The sequence below is a fragment of the Amblyomma americanum genome, chromosome 11 (assembly GCF_052857255.1).
Source record: "Amblyomma americanum isolate KBUSLIRL-KWMA chromosome 11, ASM5285725v1, whole genome shotgun sequence".
Taxonomy (NCBI): Eukaryota; Metazoa; Arthropoda; class Arachnida; order Ixodida; family Ixodidae; genus Amblyomma; species Amblyomma americanum.
Genome location: NC_135507.1, coordinates 39,145,928 through 39,168,407, shown reverse-complemented (window position 1 = coordinate 39,168,407; position 22,480 = coordinate 39,145,928). Strand labels below are relative to the sequence as shown.

The 22,480-nt window shown below is 45.1% G+C and overlaps 1 protein-coding gene across 1 annotated transcript in view; it reads right to left on the bottom strand.

Moving 5' to 3' along the window:
* LOC144111189 (cholecystokinin receptor type A-like) overlaps nucleotides 1–22,063 on the bottom strand; it is a 156,094-nt gene extending 134,031 nt beyond the window's left edge. The window contains exon 1 of the mRNA XM_077644375.1: nucleotides 21,700–22,063. The gene's annotated coding sequence lies outside the window, so the exon portion shown is untranslated. The remainder of the gene's footprint in view (nucleotides 1–21,699) is intronic.
* Between the last annotated feature and the right edge of the window lie 417 nt (nucleotides 22,064–22,480).

Genomic DNA, 22,480 nt, shown 5'->3' with positions numbered 1-22,480 from the left:
TTTTTTTTGCGCAAAAAGAAAATACAAAACGCTAAACTTCTGCAGAAGAGGGGCCGATACGAAATTCTATTGATGATAAGTGTTGGCAATTCGTAAAGCCTGCACTTTGGGAGCGTTATGAATCATATAGAGAGCAGAATGAACCGCAAGTCATGTCCGACAGAAATTTTTACTTTACAGGCGCACTCTCCTTCGGAAATGCCTGTGAATCCCTAATGGTATCCTGTAAAGTTTCATGGCAGGCAAAGATCAGCGTGATGGATGACCGCTTGTAACATTCGTGCTGTGTAGGGAGCTGCGAAGCAACTCTGTTTAGCAGCGTTTGATTCCCCATCCTCTCACGCGTGGTTTTACCGGTAGGCTATAAACATCTGAACTGTAGCGCTAAATATATGCACCACATTATGGCGGCTTCCTCAAAGCCACTTTCGGCATTTTCCTCGAAAAGAAGCACAAAAATACTTGTATCCGATGCAAAACGACGAGAACCAAATAAGTTACCAGCTGTCTCGAGAGCTCGTGACCGGTGACAGGAAAATACATAATTCCTTAGTGCTCTTGAGCAAGGCCCAAAACAGCTTCCTGCACTCATGCAGTAACACGAAGGCAAATATGCCGAGTTACGACATCTTTGGCTCCGATGGAATAAGCCCCCAGTGCGGACGCCGGATATCCTAAAGAGCACTGGAGTCCAGAAGAGAGCGGAAATTTTGCGACAATTTTTTACTTCATATTTTCAGTGCATTTTAAGCAAGAAAAAGGCACTGTGAGCATTCCGGGTGCAGCGTTGCTACGATGCCCGCCTAACTTCGCCTCATTCACTGCGTGCGCCGTTGGCACTTTGCTTTAATACGAAATCAAGTAGAAGAGGTTCACAAAAGTGACAGTGCAGTAAAGAGTATTCGGATGCAAAAGATGGTCCGCTTCAGCGGATAAAAATGTTGGTAATTGTTAATGCCACTTCTCCCAGGTACGCGCAAATTTTTGTGACCCATTTTCAAATTTTCCGCTCAGGACACAGGCACATCACCACTGTGCTGATCCTGCAGCCTTCTGATTGGTAGACTTCGCGGAGGCAGCTTATTTTGCGTGCGCTTCATACCACGAAGTACAAGTGCGTTTAGTCAAGATGTGAATACTCTAGGGTCTTATCAGGCACTAACCACTGTGTCTGTAAAAAAAACAAAGCAACCGCGAAACGACTGCTGTGATCCAACATTCGCACGCGATATTCCAGCGCTAATTATGCCGATGGTGCGTGTCTGTGACCAATACAGTTAATGACTAGGGGCCTCGTACACGTCACATTATAACAGAATGTAACAAGAGTAACACTAGTAGCAGTAGATAGATTCATTCCGCCAGCAGCATCGCCCCATCAGTCGAGAATGCCGCACACCGAAGGACTGTGTGGCACCTCAAGCAACAAAGTCCGCATTGCTGCAGAGACATGGCGGCGCCCCAGTGTTGCGCAGGCCGCACAACTGACGCAAGCACCAGATAGTGCAGAAATGGTGGCCGACGGAACGCGATCTTTCCTTCGGCAAAAAGGTCAAAATACCACACGGCAGCCTTCCGCGAAACGATCTGTCGGGAAGGGGTTGTGCAACTTCAGTCTGGCGGATGTATACTACCCTGTGCTCATTTAGGTTTTTTTTTTTGTGCAAGAGGTTTTTACCTGCAAATCGTGGCCCACTCAATAGTCCAGGATACGCTAGGAAAACTGAAAAACTGAAGCCTTGTATTTGATGCTGAGGCCTGGAAGACGTAATAAAAAAAGGATTTTTTTGTTTTGCAGTTAGGATCTGGGCATTTAGATGAGGTGTTTTTTTTATTAATTTTGTTCTCGCGGCAGTTCCTTCTCAAATTTTTCCTTCACTTCGCGTTTTTTGAGTCGTAGCATTATAACTAAACGTGCAGTAATTTTTTCATCGCATTTAGGAATTTTCACCGCACTTGCGCAGGTAGAGAAATGACAAAATTGAAAATTTCGATTTCGTTTTGTGTTTCATTTGGAGGCGGGCTTTTGGCTTCAAACTTCGCTCTAAAAAGGAAGACTGCTGTTCAGCTAAGGAAGCTGCATATTTTTAATGTCTTGCGCCCCTTTCTATGCCTGAGCACGTCCGATTTCTTCTCAGTTGTACACATTATTTGCTGCGTTATCAGGTCGCCTTCAAGCCCCCCCCCCCCCCCCCCCCCCCCGCGTTGAACTAAGTATAAGCCCTCGGGATTTACGTAGACCAGGATTAAAGCGCGAAGGGCACTTCAGCCTTTTTATTTTATTTTGCTTATGCAGCTTACTGAAGCAAATAAAAAAGAATCATGCATGCTCGACAAAGCTCAACTGGTCTAATATTAAGTGCTATGAAGTACTGGGCCCAAGTTTAGCATCCCGACATAACGATTCAGGTATTCCTTGCATTAAAGACACTACGTCTGGCAATGAGTAGGGAGCCTTTGAAAAATATTGGAAGCCATCTGCCCTGCACACCGATAACGCTTCACATGGCAGGCGCACCCTATTCTGGGGCAGGAAATAGGTGCATCGCTAGAGACTTCTGGATACAGAATATTGCCGTGCATTCTTCTTCTATCCATGTTCCGTGTGTTGCAACCGGAGCCGGGTAATTAAGAGCAGCACTGCAACGCCACTAATCGGGAGTCTTCCAGCGCTGCACCCAACTTCTACTGTCGTAACGTACCGAGAAACGATGATAAAAGAGCGGTCTGTTTCCGGCGTTTTGCAAACGTCTATTTTTGGTTTGCATAGCAGTTTCCTAGGCTATTTTTTTCAATTGAAGCTCCCACTTTTCTTCAAGGTGAACAACGTTTTTAGGAGTATAATAAACCTCTCCCGAGCCGTTTCATACCTTTTGTGTAAGGTCTCAAATCTCACTTTGAAGCTTTAACTACTTAAAGACACAGCAAGCCACTACTTCAGTCGGCAGTGTTAATGAGAAAGTAAAAAGCAACCTTTTACCTTGGAAGACTTCTTGGGCATTTAGACAACTTTTCATAAAAGAAGTTGCATTAATAAATCACTTTCTTAACTTTATTTAATTTAACATTTAATGCACCTATTTAATTTCTTGATACATTCAAAACAGGACTGATATCAACGTACGTTAAATGCTGTCGACATTCTAGTTTTCCGAGTTCGTGTCGTTTTCTTGGTGCTCCGCACAAGAGTAGTACTATTTCACTGACGACGAGCGCATTGAATTTAGCCTTCTCACTTCAATTCGAAAGCTGTTCGGAACAATCATTCTAGGCGCTGTTCTAGCCGCTCCCATAGCGCTGTGCACAAGTTTCATTGCCGGTTCGAAGGCGCCGAATTTTCCTTGCCACGTGCAGAAGCATAACAAAGGTAATCTAGAATAGCAAGCCCACGTGGGGATGTGTTCATTATAAACAGCGGCATACCCGAGGGCGCTTTTGGACGAACCCAGCACAAGTGAGCAAAAATAGAGCAGCCGTAAAGCAGCTTCGGCGAGGCGTAGCCTGTTTCGAGATAAAGGTTTTACTTGGCAAACTGAAGATGCACAACGCTTGTTAACAAACAGTCTGAAAGAGCTGGAGTGGTCTAGCCATGCAACGGTGCGAACGCGAATCCGCATGAGCGCATGCGCGGCCTGACCGCAGCATCTTTGAAGCCCCACAACCCAATTTTCGCTGACAAAGCTTTATTGTGGCACGAAGTACACGTGACGGCTTCGCGGTCTTGGGATGCCACGTTCAGAGCACCTGTGGTTTTGTGCGAAATCTTTGCGGCCGCCGTCAGGCGCTTAAAAAGGCGTATTTTGAGAGTTTCCCGACAGGGCATGGCATTGTGTAAGCTTGTGATTGGCTTTGCGTTTGGACAAAGAGGTTTCAGAGATTTTGTGTTTCGTTCTTACTGAGCTGGCGGTACAAATTCGGAATAAAATGGGTGTTGAGATTCTTCAGGCAAAAAAAGGTAGGCGTAACGAATACAGGCTTGCATTTTAGCGAACCACTCCCTTACAAAAATGTTCTATAGACTGTCTATATACTTCTTATAGACTATTTCTTTCTTATAGATAATTCTTTTGTCTATTCATAGTCTAAAGACTGTCTATAGAGAAAAGTCTAATAATAGTGTATGACCATAAATCTTTAAATTGTCTATAAACGGTCTATAGGGTTATTATTACCTGTGGACTCTTCTCTAGGGTTTGTGTATATAGAGTGGGTAGACCTTATAGACAGTAGTCTATGAAAAGTCTCTAGACTCTCTAAAAATTTTTGTAAGGGCTGCCTTCTAGAGCAGTGCCCACATTCCATTAAGAGGACGCAACGGGGATCACATAAACAATGAGAAGACAGGTGCTCACTTGCGCGTGATGTGCCTGCTCTTAATCAATGATTTAATCAGCCCGCTACTCCTGCCACAACCTAGGTTCGGAAATTAAATGCAGCCAAGAACATTTCACTTATGTCGATAATTCATAATTTTGCATACTTGCAAAATGCGTAATTGCACTCTCTGCATGTTTACCAGTATTTTTGATTGTAGTTTTGGTTGTTGTTCACTGGTGTATTAATGTGCATTCTGGCGAACTTTTTGCCGTTGTGTGACCACTATGCACTAGACCCCCCCAACAATAATGCCTTCTGGTGATGTAGGTATTCTTAATAAATAAATAAAGAAATAATACTTAGCCTTAAACTGATAATGAACAACATCAGCACCAGAATGAATTTAACTGTCCTGTAGCATAAGCTCGGCCTTGTGTCTCAAGAAAACCAAATTAAAATTGATTTCTACTTGAAAGGTAAATTCATTCTCAATTCAAGTTTTTTTCGTCGCCCATACGTAACAGACACAGAACCCTCGGAAAAAGGCATTTCATTGCCCTCTCGTCATTACAAAAAAAAAACAGAAAACAATCCTTGAACAGAACAGAAAAGAAGAGAATAACGGCACAGAAAGGTTTCTTTGCATTCAGAAAACTACAGCGTCTCTTTGCGTATAATGGTTGCGTGTATAAAACTGGAAAAAATATGATGGTTAAGTGTGAAACACATTAAATTTATTACGTCGCGTTGAGTAGGAAGTTGATTTAGGCGGCGTAAATAACATCGCATGGTTCCTCAAAGCACCCGTATTGCTAGACGGTGAAAAGATGCCTACGTAAATTACAGTGAGTGGCCTCTCACTTTTATGGGAGACTATGTGCCGCAGTTAAGCGCTGTTTTACCGCTGCACAGCAAATAAGTACTTTGTAAAGTAGGCAAAGTACGATGAGGTTATAAAGCAAGCGCTGTGGAACTTCCTAATGTATCCCTCTTCCCGCTGCATTATCCTTAAACTCTCAGGGTAACCTTAAAGCTAAATATCCCTGAGTTTCTTCGACACCTGCGTAGGAACACAGCTATATTTAGCACGCGGCACCTCTATTTTCTCAACGCTTGACGTAAGCAGGCACCGCAGGTTTCAAGCTTTGTCTGAACTGGATGTGGAATGCCCTTCGGGCAATCGCAGCTCGACCAGCGCAGGCGGCGTTCACGGTGCACTGATCTCGTTAGCCAGCGGGCAAGTTTTGGTGGCGCCGGGGAATAAGTCGGGCGCAAATCCGTCCCTAATGCACGCACCAGGCGGCGTATCACTCGGGCCCAGTTCTTCCGGCAGCCATTGCAAGTGAGGAGCGACGTGTGCGCTCAGGCGAGCTGGCGCGGGATCCTGTAGGATATACGCTGGACGAGATCAGGTCCCGCTTCCGTGGTCGCCCCCCCCCCCCACCCCCCCCCCCACCCCAAATCGCATCTTCGTCCTGTCACCCACCTTTCCTTTCCTCTCCCAAAACAACTGACAGCCTTGCCGCGACCGACTTCTGATGGGCGCTGCACTTAACTTGGGAGCGGCGCATAATAAATTACGGAGTATGAGAGAAACGTTTTAATGGAGAGGCGCAGAAGTGAGCGATACAAAAGTCAATGCTTCACCAGTAAGAATTAGGGGAGAAGTCCACATTAGTGGTCGCATGGATGTTGTTACCGTCCCTTATAAGTTTGTGCGGCCGCTAGAGCTCCTTCGTCTAGCAGATTTAAAGCGTGATTTTGTTTGTTTCTTAATTTATTACCTTTCACGTGTATAGATTTTCTTTTTTTTTTTCCTTCCTAGGCTTAAGCTGAGAAAGTCACTTTTTTCCGAAGATTCATCTTGAAAGTTTACGACTTTCTGCTGCGGTAAATCCGTTTGAAGTAAAAATGTGTTTAGTTTTCGAGTATGTACTACGCGTTATCTCCGCTGTTGTTCATCTCTGCATATATGTATTCTCATTAAGCAGCTGAATTAGTATGACTCTTTTGAGTTTACTGTGAATACGCTGATCTATGTGCGATGTTGGAAAAGCAATTTAAGCCAAAACGGGCTCATGTTCTTTCAAGTTTTTGCGGTGGCTTTTGGGGAAATTTAGAGTGGAGTGACTTCCTTTGGACTCCGTGTAAGAGAAGCAATCCTTTCCGAATTTGAGGCATGCTGCATTACGGTATCTGTTGTAAAACAAAAAGGCCTGCAATGCTTTATGGTTTGGTTTATGAGGTTTTAACGTCCCAAAGCGACTCAGTCTATGAGGGACGTCGTAGTGAAGGGCTCCGGAAATTTCGACCACATGGGGTTTTTTAACGTGCACTGACATCGAACAGTACACGGGCCTGCAATGAGTAAGTAAAAGATAGCTTTTAGCTTTTTTTTAACAGGGCACTGCACCTGACGGCTGACGGTACTAGCATCAAATGAATCTGTAAATAGTGGCCCAGGTCATACTTCAGTGTGGCCGTCCACACATGTTGTTTCCTGCCTTCTATGGCATATTACTTAAAAGTCTATTTTCAGTAGTTGTTCCTACGATTCTTCGGCTTAACATATAATTAGTGGCTTTTAATAGGGGTAGCCTGCTTGGCTCGGCGGTTCGCATGCAAACGCAATTGTCTGGAAAAAAAATTGGGATTCATTACTCGCGGAGAGAAAGGACCGGTGAACTGAAAGCGCTACCACGGTACAATTTTTTGCAATATCTCGGCACAGCAGAGTTTCCAGTACAGATTTATGATTGCTAATGCACTCAAATACATTTCATCCGAATGGTTGTCCTGTGGTGGAGCGCTTTTTAATACCAGTACAGTGCACTAAAAGATGCCAACCAATAGGTTTCATAATGTCGTCTTGGCTTTGGAGATACCTAAATTGGGACAAATTCTTCAGCACAACGTACAGTTCTGATTCAGTGATTTGCACTAATTTTTGAAGCAAATTAAGAAGGTCCTTCACCAACCAGCCGAAGTGCATGAATGAAAATGAAGAAGAAAGGGTCGCAGAAACTATCAGATCGGATGACGCGACTTTCAGCAGACTTCCAGCATACGCCTCCTGTGACGTCAGCAATTTTGTCGCCAGGATTTGAATCGTTTTTCGCAGTAATTTTTGTAGCTTAAATTGCACGATTCTTAGAATGATTCAATTTCGTGTTCGCCACAGTAACTTAAGGCGCAATTTCTTTTTGGAGAACAAAGTCCATGCAGCCTAGAATAAGTTTTTTTTTTATTTTTCACCCAGTTCCTTCCCGATTTCATGTTTTCTGATAGCACATTAAAAAAAATTCTAAGGAAAATTGAAAATTTGTTTTTGCGGAAAGAAATGGCGCCGTATCTTTCTCATATCTCGGTGGACATCCGGCCTGCACCGTAAGGGAAGGGATAAAGGAGGGAGTGAAAGAAGAAAGGGAGATAGAGGTGCCGTAGTGGAGGGCACCGGAACAATTTCGACCACCTGGGGATCTTTAACGTGCACTGACAACGCACAGCACACGGATTCCTTATCGTTGCGCCTCCGTCGAAACGCGGCCGCCGCGGTCGGGTTTGAACCCGGGTATTCTGATCAGTAGCCGAGCGCCCTAACCACTGAGCCACCACGGCGGGAAGAGTAGGATCCTAATTAATGCGAAATTTGAGCTCAGCTCTTTCGGTGTCTGAGGCTCTGTAGGCTCAATGTTTGCTTTGCTGCGTCTTCTGCACGTCTGGCAAGGTTAGTAGTTTGGTTGTAGTATTAGTTGATGAAGATAACGATGTGCAGTGCGCAGCGTGAGAGTGTGTTGCGGTATAACACGAGGCGTGATCGGCTGCGGCGATTTCCGACTACTCATTCTCAGCAGGTTCATTGTTTTGCTTTTCTTGGTCATCGCCACTTCTGACGACGTTCAATAGTAGTTTTAGCTGATGAAGGCGATGTGCATTGCACAGCGCGCGATAGTGTGTATATTGGTCAGATAGCAGCATTAGTTGAAGACGATGACGATGTGCAATGCAGAGCGCGAGAGTGTATTGCAGTTTAACACGGGGCATGATGATCTGCGGTGGCAGTCTAGTTAAAGTGCACAGTAGGAACACCCTGATTACGAACCATAAGACATGTTTTTCCTCATGGGATGTTGAGAACCTGTTTCCCCTCTCCATTTCTACGTGGCCCATCCTCAGCATCGTGCGTCATAACAGCACCGGCTGGGAGAGGGGGGAGGTCTCCCTCATGGGGGAAGTGGAAACAGCGACGAGAGCGCCCCCTCGTAGGTTACGCGGATTTCCGCAAAACCGGAGAAGGCCACCACCACCAGGGTCTCTTCGGGATCTGGCCAGCGTCACGAGCGGTTGCAGCCGCACTCTCTCCTCACCTTCCGCGGCAGGCGCACGGAGATCCGTCGTACCTTGCCGCTGGACTTCTGGTTCCAAGCAGCGAAGCGAGCGCAGCAAGCGCGCGCTCTTGTCACCTTTCCCAGCAAATGCTCGGGGATGGCTTTGCCCCAAGAATGCGGCGCGCACGGGAAAACACGGTTGCCATTGTCGGCGCATAACAAATGTCCGCCGCCGAGACATCCGAAATCGGGCCCCTGCCCTAGCCCGTAAGTCGGAAGCTCTTCTACGCAGCCTCCTACTTCCGAGGAATGCCTCGTTGATGTTCTCTAGTTACCTGGCCCGCTCTGTGTATTAATTGAAAGTGTAACAAATAGCATATGAGTGTTCACGCTGTGTCGTCCCTTCCCTTTGTTCCCTCGAGTACGAGCCCATCCGCGGTTAGCGAGTGAGAACGCTGCATCCGCGGAGTGGGAATGCGGGGACGGAAGGCTTTGTGCCCTCATATTTCAGCAAGGACTTTGCAGTCTGAAGGAAACCCGCACGCTGGACTGCAACGCAGAACTTGTTGTTTCACCCAGAAGCCATTTCAGTCGAATGATGCTCCAGCTCAGCGAGATTTATGATGAAAGAGACTTTCTACCGTGCTGGTTTCCGCTGTTCATGCAGTGTCTATCTTCGCCGCCCTTTTAGTTGTGCTGTTTTCTGTAAAGTTAGTTCAATGCAGTCACCAGCTGAGTCGTTTGTAATTAACCTGTATTTAACTTTTTTCTGTACATACGTAGCGTTCTGTAATAAATACCATGTAGGGAAAAAACGACAGCCTAGTGCTCCCGTGCAGTGCCCCGCGAAGCTGTTCTGTTCTCGGCGCCGCGAGTTCCAATCCGAGCAGAATCAATGTTTATGGTTTGGCTCGGTTACACCAACGGCGCCGACGCGGCTGAACCCACAAATGAACGCTTAAGAGCTGAGCTCTAAATGTGGCCTTCGCTTTCTTTTATTTTGGGCGAGATAATTTTAAATTTGGTTCTAATAAATTTTATTCTTTCTCTCTTTCTTGCCGACTCCAGCGCCGACCACGCTCATCGCGGTGATTATAGCGCCGCTCTACTTTTCCCCCAATCTTCTCTCTGCCCACCTCACATTCTGCCGCCCTCCGCTACGCATGCCTTCTCTTGGAATACACTCCGTTAACCTTAAGGCCAGCGGGTATCTTGCCTTCGCATTACATGCCGTGCCCAAGCCCATTTCTTCCTCTTTATTTCCACTACGATGACATTAATTCGAGTTGCTTCCCTCACCCACTCTGCCCCCCTCCGGTCTCTTAACGTTGCACCTAGCATTTTTCTTAAAATAGCTGGCTGCATTGCCTTTAACTTGATCTGAACCCTTTTCGTTAGCCTCCACGTTACCACACGATACGTTGTTATAAAAGCAGTAACCATGAGCCCGATTGCTAAAGATTCGGCGCTCTCTTAACTGTCTTTCTACTTTAGTGATAATGAAAAACAGCCCCTACTACCACTTCGAAACCGCAGACACAGAGCTCAGAGCTACTTTTTGATTCAACTCGTGAGAGGAGAGGAAATCAGCCACAGCCGGATGTCAACGGCTGCACCACGCCACAGCCTTGTCGCCAAACAATTCATCGTGTTCGCTTTGCCTTATCATCGCCTACGGGAAGCTTAGACGCGCACACTTACATTGCGTTAATAAAAAAAGGCACACAGGACTCATGAGCGTCCGCATAATTGTGCTTCATGAAAGTTGCGGCGATTTACAGCGCAAGCTGCTCGCGAGCATCCATGCATCAATTTCTTTGGAACTCAGAGCAGCCATCTCAGTCAGATACAATGCGTCAGTCAGATACAGAGTGCTCCTCCGCCAAGAATAGCAATTCTAAGGTGACCATTGTGGATTGTTCTATCTGGATTTTTCAGCTTCGGTTTACAAGAACTCAAAGGATAGCGTTAAATCTGCGAGTATTTATGAATTCACCCTTTCCAGATGAAGCACACGCATTCGCAAAGCTGCCTAAACGTATACCAAGCGGGTCGTGAACATCGCCACGTTTGGGAAAAAAAATAATAATATTACAACATAATATATTAGTAATAATAATAATAGTAGTAATAATAATAATAATAATAATAATAATAATAATGCCTTTATTTGTCATCACGAGGATGAGAGAGGCGGAGAGAAAAAGCTAGGACTGTAGGTTGACAGGCTCCGCCTCCCCGACAAAAGAAAATAATTTGCAAGAGAAAAAAAAAGCAGATACTATCAGCACATAGGAAGAGCCAACGGCAAGACAACGTAAGGAATATAGCAATGCAAAGGCTTGAAACAGATGCAAAAACATCCAAGGATGAAATTTTTTATACTTCTTTTTTTTTTTACCTGGTAGTGTACACACACTTTCAGACCACAACGTGCTGCATAGCTGTGTACGGAAGCCAGCTATATCTTTAATTAGGCCTATGAGGAATTAATCTTAAATAAAAGTCTGGTTTGATTTTAAGGGGTTTAGCGTCCGAAAGTGAATCAGGTTATGAGGGATAACGTAGCGGAGGACCCCGGATAATATCCACCTTCTGGAGTTCCTTAACATGCGCCGATATCTCTTAGAACACTGTCCTCTAGAATTTTACCTCATGTGACCGCTGCGGCCGGAATTGAACTCGTGTCTTCAAGGTCAGCATCCGAGCACCATAGCCACTGGAACGGCTCTTAAGTAAAAGTAAAAACTAAATGAGATAACAAAATATACTGTACCCTTGCACAAGCCATAGCTAGAAAACATATGAAAGAAGAAATTCGTCTTCAAGCAACTCCTTTCGCTTCCATTTCACGCGTACAAAACCTTGAAAAATTAAATAAACTGAACATACTGTTTTAACTCACCTCTTTCATCTCCTCTTTTCCTCTCCCAGTGCTGAGTAGCAAAGCAGATATTTATTTTTCGGACGACCTTTTTGCGCTTCCTGTAATTAAACTTATCTCTCTCGTTTTCTACACTCTAAACACGAATAAACTTATATGAGTGTAAAAATGAAGTAAGCTCACTTCTAGCGTCCAACCTTTTGTAAAAGGGTGTGCTCTGGAGGACAGCTTACTCAATTTTTACTCCCTTCTGTTCAGAGTGTAATCTGTGAGCAATCATTGGTGTCCGTGCGTAATCACAGCAGCCACGGTGCCTTACTCCTCTTCCAATCTTTTTTTTTTTTCAAGCCCGTACCACCAGGAATCCTCAGATACCGCCAACATATTTCGGTCGTACCTTCCTTTTTATCGTTGTCTTAATAAGAAGTCTTGAGCAAGCGGTCGGAAGACCGACAACTGCAAAGCTTGGCCACGTGCGCGAATTCATCCAAGTCGGCCTCCGCTCAAGCCTTCACCAGCCGTTGCTGCTCCTTCCCTCTTTTCCTTCTCTTCCTCATCCGCCTCCGAGTTCTCATATTTTTTTCCCCTCTTCCAAGCTCCGCTCCCAACCCTTCCATCCACTCCCATCCGTTAACGCCTCGTCGCCCATGCTCCCAAGTTTTGCGTGATTACGTCGCTCTCTTGAAAAGGAGTAGGATTTTGTACACCGCGTTAGGAAGTCTTCGAGAAGAAGAGATTTGCTTTTCGCTTATTCTACAGGAGGCTGGATGATCGCCTCGAGACACTACTCTAAAAGAAAGAAAAAAAAGTGCACTCCAGCGAGACGAATTCCTCAACACTCGTTTGGGGTTGGGTATAGTAAGTTCACCCGGTCCTCTGGGCCGAATACCTTCTAGTCTAGTGCTTTTTTTCTCTTTCTTTCAGAACTTCGCTCCGGCATCAGCGATCATGCACATATTCCCCAGTCAAATAGAAGACCCGGCTTCAGTTCGGGTTATAGTGGCGAGGGAATTAGAGTAGGCTCAAACTTCGGGAACCGCGTCGTGCTCTGGCAGAGGACCCAACAGGCGAAAGATTTAATTCCTATGCAGAAAATTGAAAAAAAGGAATAAGAAAAAAGCAAGTAAAGAAGGAAGAAATGAAGAAAGACGGTGAAGAGGCGTGACATAGAAGAAAAGAGATTGGAATGTACGGCCTGATGATTATTTCACGGAAGATTGGTGGTAGACTTTTGACTTCAGTCTAGTTACTCCGATTTCAACTAGAGAACCGTGCTCTTGAAGAACTGCCGTTTATGAACCTCAGACAAAAACGTGCCTCCTAGCGGTAAACTTACTGTCGAATGAACTCTGCCAGCACATTTTTCTTTTCAGAGTAATGCAATTTAATAGATCTTAACAGCTTAAAATTGTCTTTCACTTCTTCATAATATACTAACTCAGCTATGTAATGGAATCCTACCTGACTTGTATGTCACAAACACCGACGTTTTCAAGCCCAACGTGTAATTTCAAACGATTTTTCGTTCTCTACTTCCGCCTTGACTTATTAAACTTCACGCCTGGAGTTAAAAGAGGAGATCACAAAACTGGTTTTCGGCTTTCATCTTGAAACGGAATTCTTGTGCACCTAGAAAGGTGAGGGAGCCAAGAGAGTGGTAAGAAAAAGCAGAAGGCGGAAAGGCTTCGGCAAAGACACAGCCTATCGTGCAGGGTAGCAAACTGGTTTCATCTACTGGTTACAGATCTCCCGACCTTTCCTCCTCCTCCTCCTTTTCCGCGTAGACTTTTGAACACAAACGCGCATACCTAGATGCCAAGCATACTGAAGTGTGTTGGCACCCAGACTTTTCAGAGGGTTTGCCTGCGTTTAGATTCATACGTGTCTACATTTCTGTTGCGAACTAATGGAAGCGTTTTGATGCGATTGAAGATAACCAAATTTTTATGTGAATAACTTTTAATATTTTGAGGGAAAGAGAATCCTGATAGAAAACTGAATGCTCCAGTAGGGCAAGTGAGTCCAGAAAATATATGAGGGATGTTTGAAGAACCTGAGAGGTCACAACTGGACACCAGCAATGAACAACGGCCCCAGTCACGTTCAGCGAGTGACGTTCTATAGGTTAACGCAGTAAATGCAGCCACCAAATGGATATCCAGGCTTTTTTGTATTATTTGGGTATAGCAGATAAGGGTTGAATGAATCGCTGCATTTTATTGCAGGAGCGGCTCTTTTACTCCTCAGTCGATATTACGTAGCGACCAGCCTAAATATAGGAGAGCTTGGTGCGTGCGTAAGAAACATGTTTCCGAAGGCACACTGTGCTATTAAAAGCTCGGGCGGATCGGGAGCCGGCTTCGACGCAGCACGCTGTAAATAAGCTGCGATTGCACAAGTTGCTGAACAGGTGCGAAATGTTCTTCGTAGGTCTGTATAAAGTTGTACCGCTGCGAATGGCGAGAACCGGATTTCTGCTACTTATAGAGCAGCATTCGCTACACGCCAGTGCCCCCACCTTCGATCGCCTTTTATTTTCAGGCACCAAACTATTTTTGATCGCGTGTGGGTAGGCGGACACCTTCTGGAGTGTGGTGCTGGGGGCGTGGTGGGTGAGTGTTATCTGAAGGCTTGTAGGTGAGAGGCACATCTTTATCGGAGGGTATATAGCTAGAGCTGCATCCACCGGATCGTGCCAAGAAGGAGGAATCTTCCGGGGGCGTGCCCATAAGATGGAAGGTTCGCACAAACGCTAAAAAATGACAAAAATTCTTACACAGTAAAAAATCTACAGAACGCTACCACGTAAAATAGTTATTGCGGGCTTTAGCAAATCGCCTACAACTCTACCACATCCCGAAGAAAGACCAACGCGAAATATTTTGAGATAAAGACCACTTGAATAAAGAGAATTGAGAGATGGCAAGTCAGTGTCATACGGTGATGCGAAAGAAGCCAGCAGGTAAGGTACTAAGAAATTCGTACTTTTTTTCTTTGTTTAGAGCCCTCCGAAAAAAAAGGAAAATATATGTGGAGCAGCCCGCACTTCACAGAGTTGTTGGGGGTTGAAGCAAATCAAGTATAAAATAACCAGGGTCTCATATTTTACAAGGAGGAAAATTTCCCTGGAAGCAGAGCACCAGCGCCGTCGAAGGCTTCTCCCCATTGGTGATCGAGCCCCGAACCTTCTTCATACGAGGCGTATGCTGAAAGCTACTGGCCATCGCTGTGGTAACAGTCCTTCGTACCTCCAGTGGCCACATTCTGGGTACTCGATCATTTAGATTATAACATCAACATCATAACCCAGTTTTATAAACTGGTGCGATAGCTGAATGGGTTAATGTCCGCACACATGCAGAATTGTCCATTCCCTACTCAACGTTTTTAGATCCGTAGGAGTCTTCATAGAACTCCTGGGCCAGTAGTGTAGCTCTTAAGCAATGCCCACCTACTCTGCGATGGCATGCCGGGCCACCGCTGGGGCTTGTGCGACTCATGTTGTTCTTGCTGAGCAGCAACTTGCAACCAATCATTAATTTATCTGCCACCTGCCACGGCGCGCAGTTTGCTCATAATCTGGTAGGGTAGGTTCCGATGACACCACAAGGTTACATGACATAGGCGGCTCAACTGCCTCCTAGGTTCCCCCTCTGGGGATTTTTAGTGCACTTTTCACTTAAGGTCAACGACGATGCCGACGGCGACGCCGGATTTTCTGCGACAGAGCTCCTTGAAGTTAACGCGTTGAAATAGTACTTAAACCATGTTTCCTGGTTATGAAGAAAGGAAAGCTCTTGTAACGTCCGCGAACGTTCAACGGCAAACAGGGAAAGAAAAAAAGGAACACAGAAGCCGTTGCTGCGCCGTAGGCCTTCCATTATGTCATTTCATACCTCATTCACTTGTGATTTTTTTACAGCGAGCATAACAGCGCGCTATTAAGTTCTTGATTTCCGTACCAAGTTTCTCTTTTTACGCCTGTTTGTTTACAGTAAGATATTGCAAATATAGACCTACTCTCTGCGAAATCAATTTGCATGCAGGAGAATATATGTCGCAGGAGCGCGAAGTAACAGCAATACCTCGTGGTGCTGCGATAGTAATTTAAAGCCACTTACATTCAGATGCAACTTCAGTCTGCGATAAAGTTCCGGGCTGTATAATAACCGCCATACGCTGGTACTCACGGACGCAGAAACAGTCCTCAAATCTTCAGTTTATCTAAGGCAAGCCTGCTCACCTCACGACATAAAGAGGACTGCAGTTTTCATGCCTCGGAGACATTGAGTACAGACAACAGAAGGATATTAGAGCAAACTTTGAGCAGCTCGCTGGCTTTCCAAATATTAGTTGTGCAATTGGACAGTTCGTATTTCTCATTACAATCCGTAGCTTAAACCTACAGTATAATTTTGCTCGCCAGTGCTTCTTTGACGTGCATTAGCACTGTTTGTGGAACCGTGGGAAATTTTACATTTTATCACCATCGAAATCTAGACTCCACGAACGTGATCTCAGGATGCTACCGCTGAAGCAGCCGAGCAATTGCAGATGGTACAACGGAAGGGTCGGAGGCAAAGTTTATTAAAGTTTGGCAAATTGCTAACACAATCTTACCCTTTAGTAAGTACTTGCTCAGTTATTCGTAGCATTTATGGGCGCCATATAGTGACCGCTACACATAGGTTAAAGGGAGGCAAAGAAGTACGAGCAGTACAGTTTGGCGCACAGTACTACATTAAGGTGCAATCTCCCCATAAGGTAAGCGGGTAAAGAAAAAGAATCAAAAGTAAGTGCCGATTGATGTGGATAGCAGAACCACATTGATTGTAAACTGATGTCTGAACACAAAACTATGTAAGACTAAATTGTTGCCTCCTGTCAAAGCAGTGAGTTGTACCCACACAAACCACACCTCGATAGAGCACTTTAGTTTTTGTTATTAACGACGATCACCGGTGCGAATCATTTTTGATGCTGTGTATATTGAAGCCCTGGCATCTTCTATTCCTTACGCGTCTTTATGCGTCTTCCAAATTTATCTAGAGCACCATCGCACATAAAGTGTCAGATAAAGATATCCTATCTATTACTATCACTATCAGATAAAGATCACGTTGGGTAAAAAGCAGTGCGTATTTCTTGCTTTGCGCAGAAGAAGAGATGCTGCCGCCCTCTCCAAAAAACCTCATTGTATTCGTAAAGAGCCACTGTGGTAGTGTACTGGTTATGGCAATCGGCTGCTTACCCGAAAGACGCGGTTTCAATCCCGGACACGGTGGCCAAAATTTCGATTAAGGCGAAATTCTAGAGACCCGTGTACTGTGCGATGTCAGTGCATGTCAAAGAACCCCATGTGGCCAATATTTCTAGAGCCCATCACTATGGCGTTCCTCAAAGCCTCAGTCGCTTTTGGACGTTAAAGCACCATAAAACGGCTCGTAGGACCACGATTATTTTCTAGCTTTAGTTCTTTGCTTCATTTTTGCCAAGTAGGTGGCTGCTTCGGAGCACAATAACGCATGCGCCGCTTTGCAAGCTCCCGGAACCCTTGGAGCGCATTGATCATGGTGCGGCACAACAGATCCGAGGCGCCCCCTTTAGGCGTTGCGATACCGGATTCTAAATATCCACTATCTTAGCCAAACCTTGCTACCTACTAGAGGGGAGTAATATCGAAGCCTTCCGAATGATGCCTGGTTTGGAAGAAAATGGCGTCTGCGTTCCCTCTGTTGTGCTCAGCAAGAAATAAATATAGTTTTATTCCGGGATAAAAATTTCTGCGAATGAATTTCCAAGTTTAATAAAGATGCATGCGAAGCACAAACTGTAGGGGAAAATGCTTGGGAAAGAAATAGCCTAACGTGACGCGTTTCACATCGCAAATTTTAGCTCCATATCTCAGTTTTATCACGAAGACATCTGCATTTTGCTCAATTAATAAAATTAAACCAGAACATGTATTTGCTCCTGCACATCTGTCCACAAGGAGTGGATGAAAGTCGTGTTACAAAGCGAAGGAAAAGGCAAGAATGGCAGCAGTTGTAATTGATAAACGCTTTTAAAAAAAATCTCGAAATGAATCAATTTTGAGCGTTGTATTCTTTTTGAACGCGAAAAAAAAGCCCGCTATGCCAAGAGGCACTTTCTCTTCAGGTGACAAACAAAATTTAGCATTTTTTCTTCGTACTTTCATAATTAGAAACTACTAGACAGGAACAGCTATTCACCTTTAAACGTTGTCAAAGTAAAAGAGAAATAAACTATTTTCAGGAATATATACGGTTCTAATGACTGCAAACAGGCACCTGGAATATATGCTGCCTCCAAGCGGGCCCGTCAGAATGCACTGATTGTGCGCGATGCCACGGGCTCCTCTGCGCCGGCTGACAGTTGTTAAGAGTACATGAGCAAACTCAAGAAAACATTTCAAAGGCAATGGAGCATTCCTATGTTAATTTCTTGATTTTCCTATTTGAAGGCTAAGCCGATCACATAAAGTGAATGGTTTAACTGGAAAACCTAAAGAAGAAAAGGAATTATTGCCATCTACGCCACACCGATCAAGGTACTCCGGGGGTACTTCAAAACGCTATAGCAAAAAAAAACGCGTTTTCAGAGCGTTGTGTTAATGGCACGACGAAAGTGTCGTCTAAACTGTACTCCTGTTCTTTCTGGAAATAGTTCCCTCGAAACGGCAATTCACGTTCTATAGCTCTTCACAGGCAATCGCTTCAGCCGCGTTGTGGCAAAGTTTGCTCAGGGACAGCCGTACAGAAAAACGCCAGCTTCTGTTGTCCTTCTTTCTGCGTCCGAAGTAAAAGCACAAAACCCGGATTCTCGCCTCCGTGCCCGATTTTTTTTTTGTCTGCACTAAGTCACTCCTATTTAAAAAGAAGCGTCTGGCTTCTCCTCTTTCGACTTAGCTTGTACTTGCAAGATGTGATGACCTTCCTGACATATGTTGATGTTTTTATTTTGTAAGTCTCGAATGAAAGCACAGCGCGTTAAGTTTATCGGCAACTTCACTTTTTTTTTACACCATAGAACTTTTTTTGCTGGTTCATTAACACGGCTGAAGAATGTTTTTTTTTATAATTCGGCGTAGAAAGCCATAAGGGCTCCCTAAAGCGCTGCGGGGTTTCAAGCTTCATTTTTCTTAACATTTTTTTTTTCCCTGATCGTTTACGGGCACACGGCTGCTGAGTATCAGAATACATGCTTGAGTCCTGGATTCGAAAAAAAATAGCGGCCTTAAGCTCTGAGGCGTAAGGTCTCCCGAAGATTTTTATTTTCAAGGGACACATGCCCAGCTGCCTGTTATAGACCTAGAGCGCGGCAAAAGCTTGATTGCCCCAGATGGTTTCTAAGTTGCCGAGAAAGGGCTGCTGCTCGCCGCTCACTCTAAAGGAACACAAAAATTTCGAAAGCATACGGTGCTTCTTTCTTCGTGTGAGTGGTTTCAACCTACCGGCTTTAAAAAATTGAAGAAGGTAAAAACTAACTCAAAAATTTCTGTGCGCGCATTCAACTTCAAGTTAAGAGGACTTCTTGTTAGGCTAGTCGGTAATTGATCATTGTAACTTAAAGGCCCCAAAACACACACATGCACACACGCACACGCGCACACACACACGCTCACGCGCACACACACACGCCCGCCCGCCCGCACAGGCACACGCACACACACGCGCACACATGCGCACACACACACGTGAGGCGCTCTGTCCCGTTCTCTTCTCTCTCTCTCTCTCGCGCGCGCGTGTGTGTGTGTGTGTGCGTGTGCGTGTGTGTGCGTGTGCGTGTGCGTGTGCGTGTGTGTGTGCGTGTGTGTGTGCGTGTGTGTGTGTGTGTGTGTGTGTGTGTGTGTGTGCGTGTGTGCGTGCGTGTGTGCGTGTGTGTGCGTGTGTGAGTGTGTGTGTGTGTGTGTGTGTGTGTGTGTGTGTGTGTGTGTGTGTGTGTGTGTGTGTGTGTGTGTGTGTGTGTGTGTGTGTGTGTGTGTGTGTGTGTGTGTGTGTGTGTGTGTGTGTGTGTGTGTGTGTGTGTGTGTGTGTGTGTGTGTGTGTGTGTGTGTGTGTGGCGGGGGGTTTGGTGCCTGTATATTACAATGATTATATGACAACTATAACCTTGGTTAGTATAGACACAACCTAGTTAGTAAAGCGATGTCTTGTGACTCCATCATAGAAATACAATATGCAGTTATGTTTAACTTTGACTACAACCTAGACAAACATTCAGTCAGTCAGCCAGCCAGCTTAAGGAAGAAAATCTCAATAAAACCAAGTTGCATATATATGTGCTCGTTTCCCAACCGTGGTACCTCTTACGTAGGGCAAAACGCAGCAAAAAGTCATATAAAAAAAGAACTTTGCGATATTTCCTTCAGAGTGCACAACGGCAACGTCAGCTCTCGGGAGGTGGAGGAAGCCGGGACACCTCTCCAAAAAAAAAATGAGCAAGGTGAACGTGGAACGCAATAAATTCTGAGGGCCCTTAAGTCTGCTTACGTGCAGGAATGCGAAAGCATGGAACTCTCTAGAACGCGGGTTTTTTCCACAGCGGCAGTAAGCGTTGTGTTTTTTATTTTTTTCCTCCTAGTATTTATAATTTTTTAAATATTGTTTTATTATATTGCCTATTTTCTTTTATAGTTCATTTTCATTCATTCTAATTCTTTTCCATTTCCATTTATTATTTCTTTTCATTTTTTAAATTTAGTAGTTGAGCATCCGCCTTGCATGCGAGAGGTGTGGGGCTCGATCCCGAGTGCCGCCGGGAACCCACCGGTGATACAATGGGCACAAGCGTTCCTCTGGCCTGGTGCTCGGCTTATGTGGGGTGAAATGCTTGGAAAATGGGTCTTCGACCCCACCTTGAGTAGTCGAAAATACCTTGTGCCATGGCGCTCTCTGGACATAGATGCCGTTGCGCCATAAAAATTCATGATCAGCATCATCTTTTTGGCTTTTATTGTGGTTTGATTTTTATATTTGTTTATTTTGTTTTGATGACATCATTTGACTGACAGCTGAGGCGGACACTTCCGGTGAACTCATGAGGCAAGTAACGCTTTCGCCTTAATATCGCACTAGTGCTAAGCATCGTTGCGCGTTCGGATATCTGAACTCTACTGTGCACCCATTTATTGCTTAATCGAAACCTAAAGGAGTTTTCGTGCTTGACCTATTCCCACTTCAAGATACTTGGAAGATCTTTTTTTGAAAATTCTGCATGTTGGCTCAAGTTTAATTGGTGCGCAGACCACTTTCGGTGGAGCGTATAGAGTTGTTTGGTTTTGGTTTAGAGGATTTTTAACGTCCCAGAGCGACTCAGGCTGTTGAAATGCCTGGTCTCCAATGCACATCTTTCTTCAGGCTGCCTTGTTCAAAGAGGATCAGTTTTATTATTTTCTAATTTTCTAATTCGAGTGTCTTGCTAACTATAGTTTTTGCTTTGCTTCCTTCGTTATTCCTAAACGATAACTTGTTTCTCATTTCTTTTTTTTTTTCTTCCTAATCAACCGTTATCTAGTATGCTGTCCTTATGCAGCCATGGCACAGCATAAAACAGAGCAAAAAGAAAAACCCACGGAAACGGTACCCTCAGCCTAGGGGCGGGGGCATCACTGATATTTTGATTAAGTACTACAAATAAATAAAGAAGGCAACTACCACTGAACAAGCTTCCAAACGACTGGATTGCACATTCATCGACAAAAGTTTACGGAGTGCGGATTTGCATGAAAGGATGCATTCTCTCGTTTCGTCGCTATCTGGCCAGCTGGTGCATGTTCAAGAGCGTAGAGCAAGCATGGTCCCTCATCCTTCTATGCTTCTCATTTGCCTCATCTGCTTGACTGTGGAGAAATAAGTCTTCTTCCGCTAACTCGCAACCCACAAACCATTGTCCATGGCAGTAGGCCACAGCTCGTTTTAAAACATAAATTTTACATAATGCCGCACTTGAAATGACTGCGCGATAGCACCAAAAAATTGCAGATAAGCAACTTTAAAATACAGTGAGTGTCAGGAGCACAGCATAATATGAAACACTGCTCTTGTTATTTCAGTGTCGTAGAACCGAAGTGACCATAATGTCGCAGTTCCCGACATCAATACTCTTCGCTGAAGAAAAAAATTTATTTGAAAAGTTGGCGGTTCTCACGTGACGGCAATGCGAAGGCAGTGCGAGGATCCTGTACCGCGACGTGATGTCAGCTCAAAAAACCGGAACTGTTCGGATGAGTTCACAGTATCCAGAAGAGCGCCAGAAACTAAAAACAGCACATCGACACACCATCCCGCATTCGCCGCCGTCACCATGCCACCCGTTTTACCAACAACAACAGTAGCGAGAGTTGTGCCAGTCGCCGCTCGATCGCCGGAACGTGACGTACGAGCGGTTCACGCCATGGCACGTCCTTCGTCTAGTGTACACTGCTGGTTGAACGGTTTCAGCGTCAGCGCAAACACAAGCAAATGAAGCGCGCGTCCGTCTCTAGATCCAATGGAGCTGGTTGTTTGCGCAGGGCCCCGAACAGGAAGCTCTACGAAGGCTGCATGAGATTCTTTCGAGAGCGAGTAAAGAGAGGAGGCTGAAGAGAGGAGAGGGAAGGTTCTCCAGACGGGGAGCAACGCAGGGCGACTCGCAATTGGAGCGGAATTCCATGGTGTCGACGGCGAGAGTGTTCGAATGAAGGGAAACAAAACATCCGCTCTATTGGTCGCCATTAGCGCGTAACCTTGATAGCAGCCTTAACGGGAGCAGCTTGCATCGGATGATAAGGAGGTCCCTCCTACAGTCGTGTACTATAGGACCTCCTTGTGTTCTGATTTTATTTTATTTACTATTACTGTGTGCGTTACTCAATAAATTTGAAACTTGATAATCGTGTCGACGGCCGTGAATTTTTCCGACGGCACAGTCCGAGCCGGTCACTGCGTCA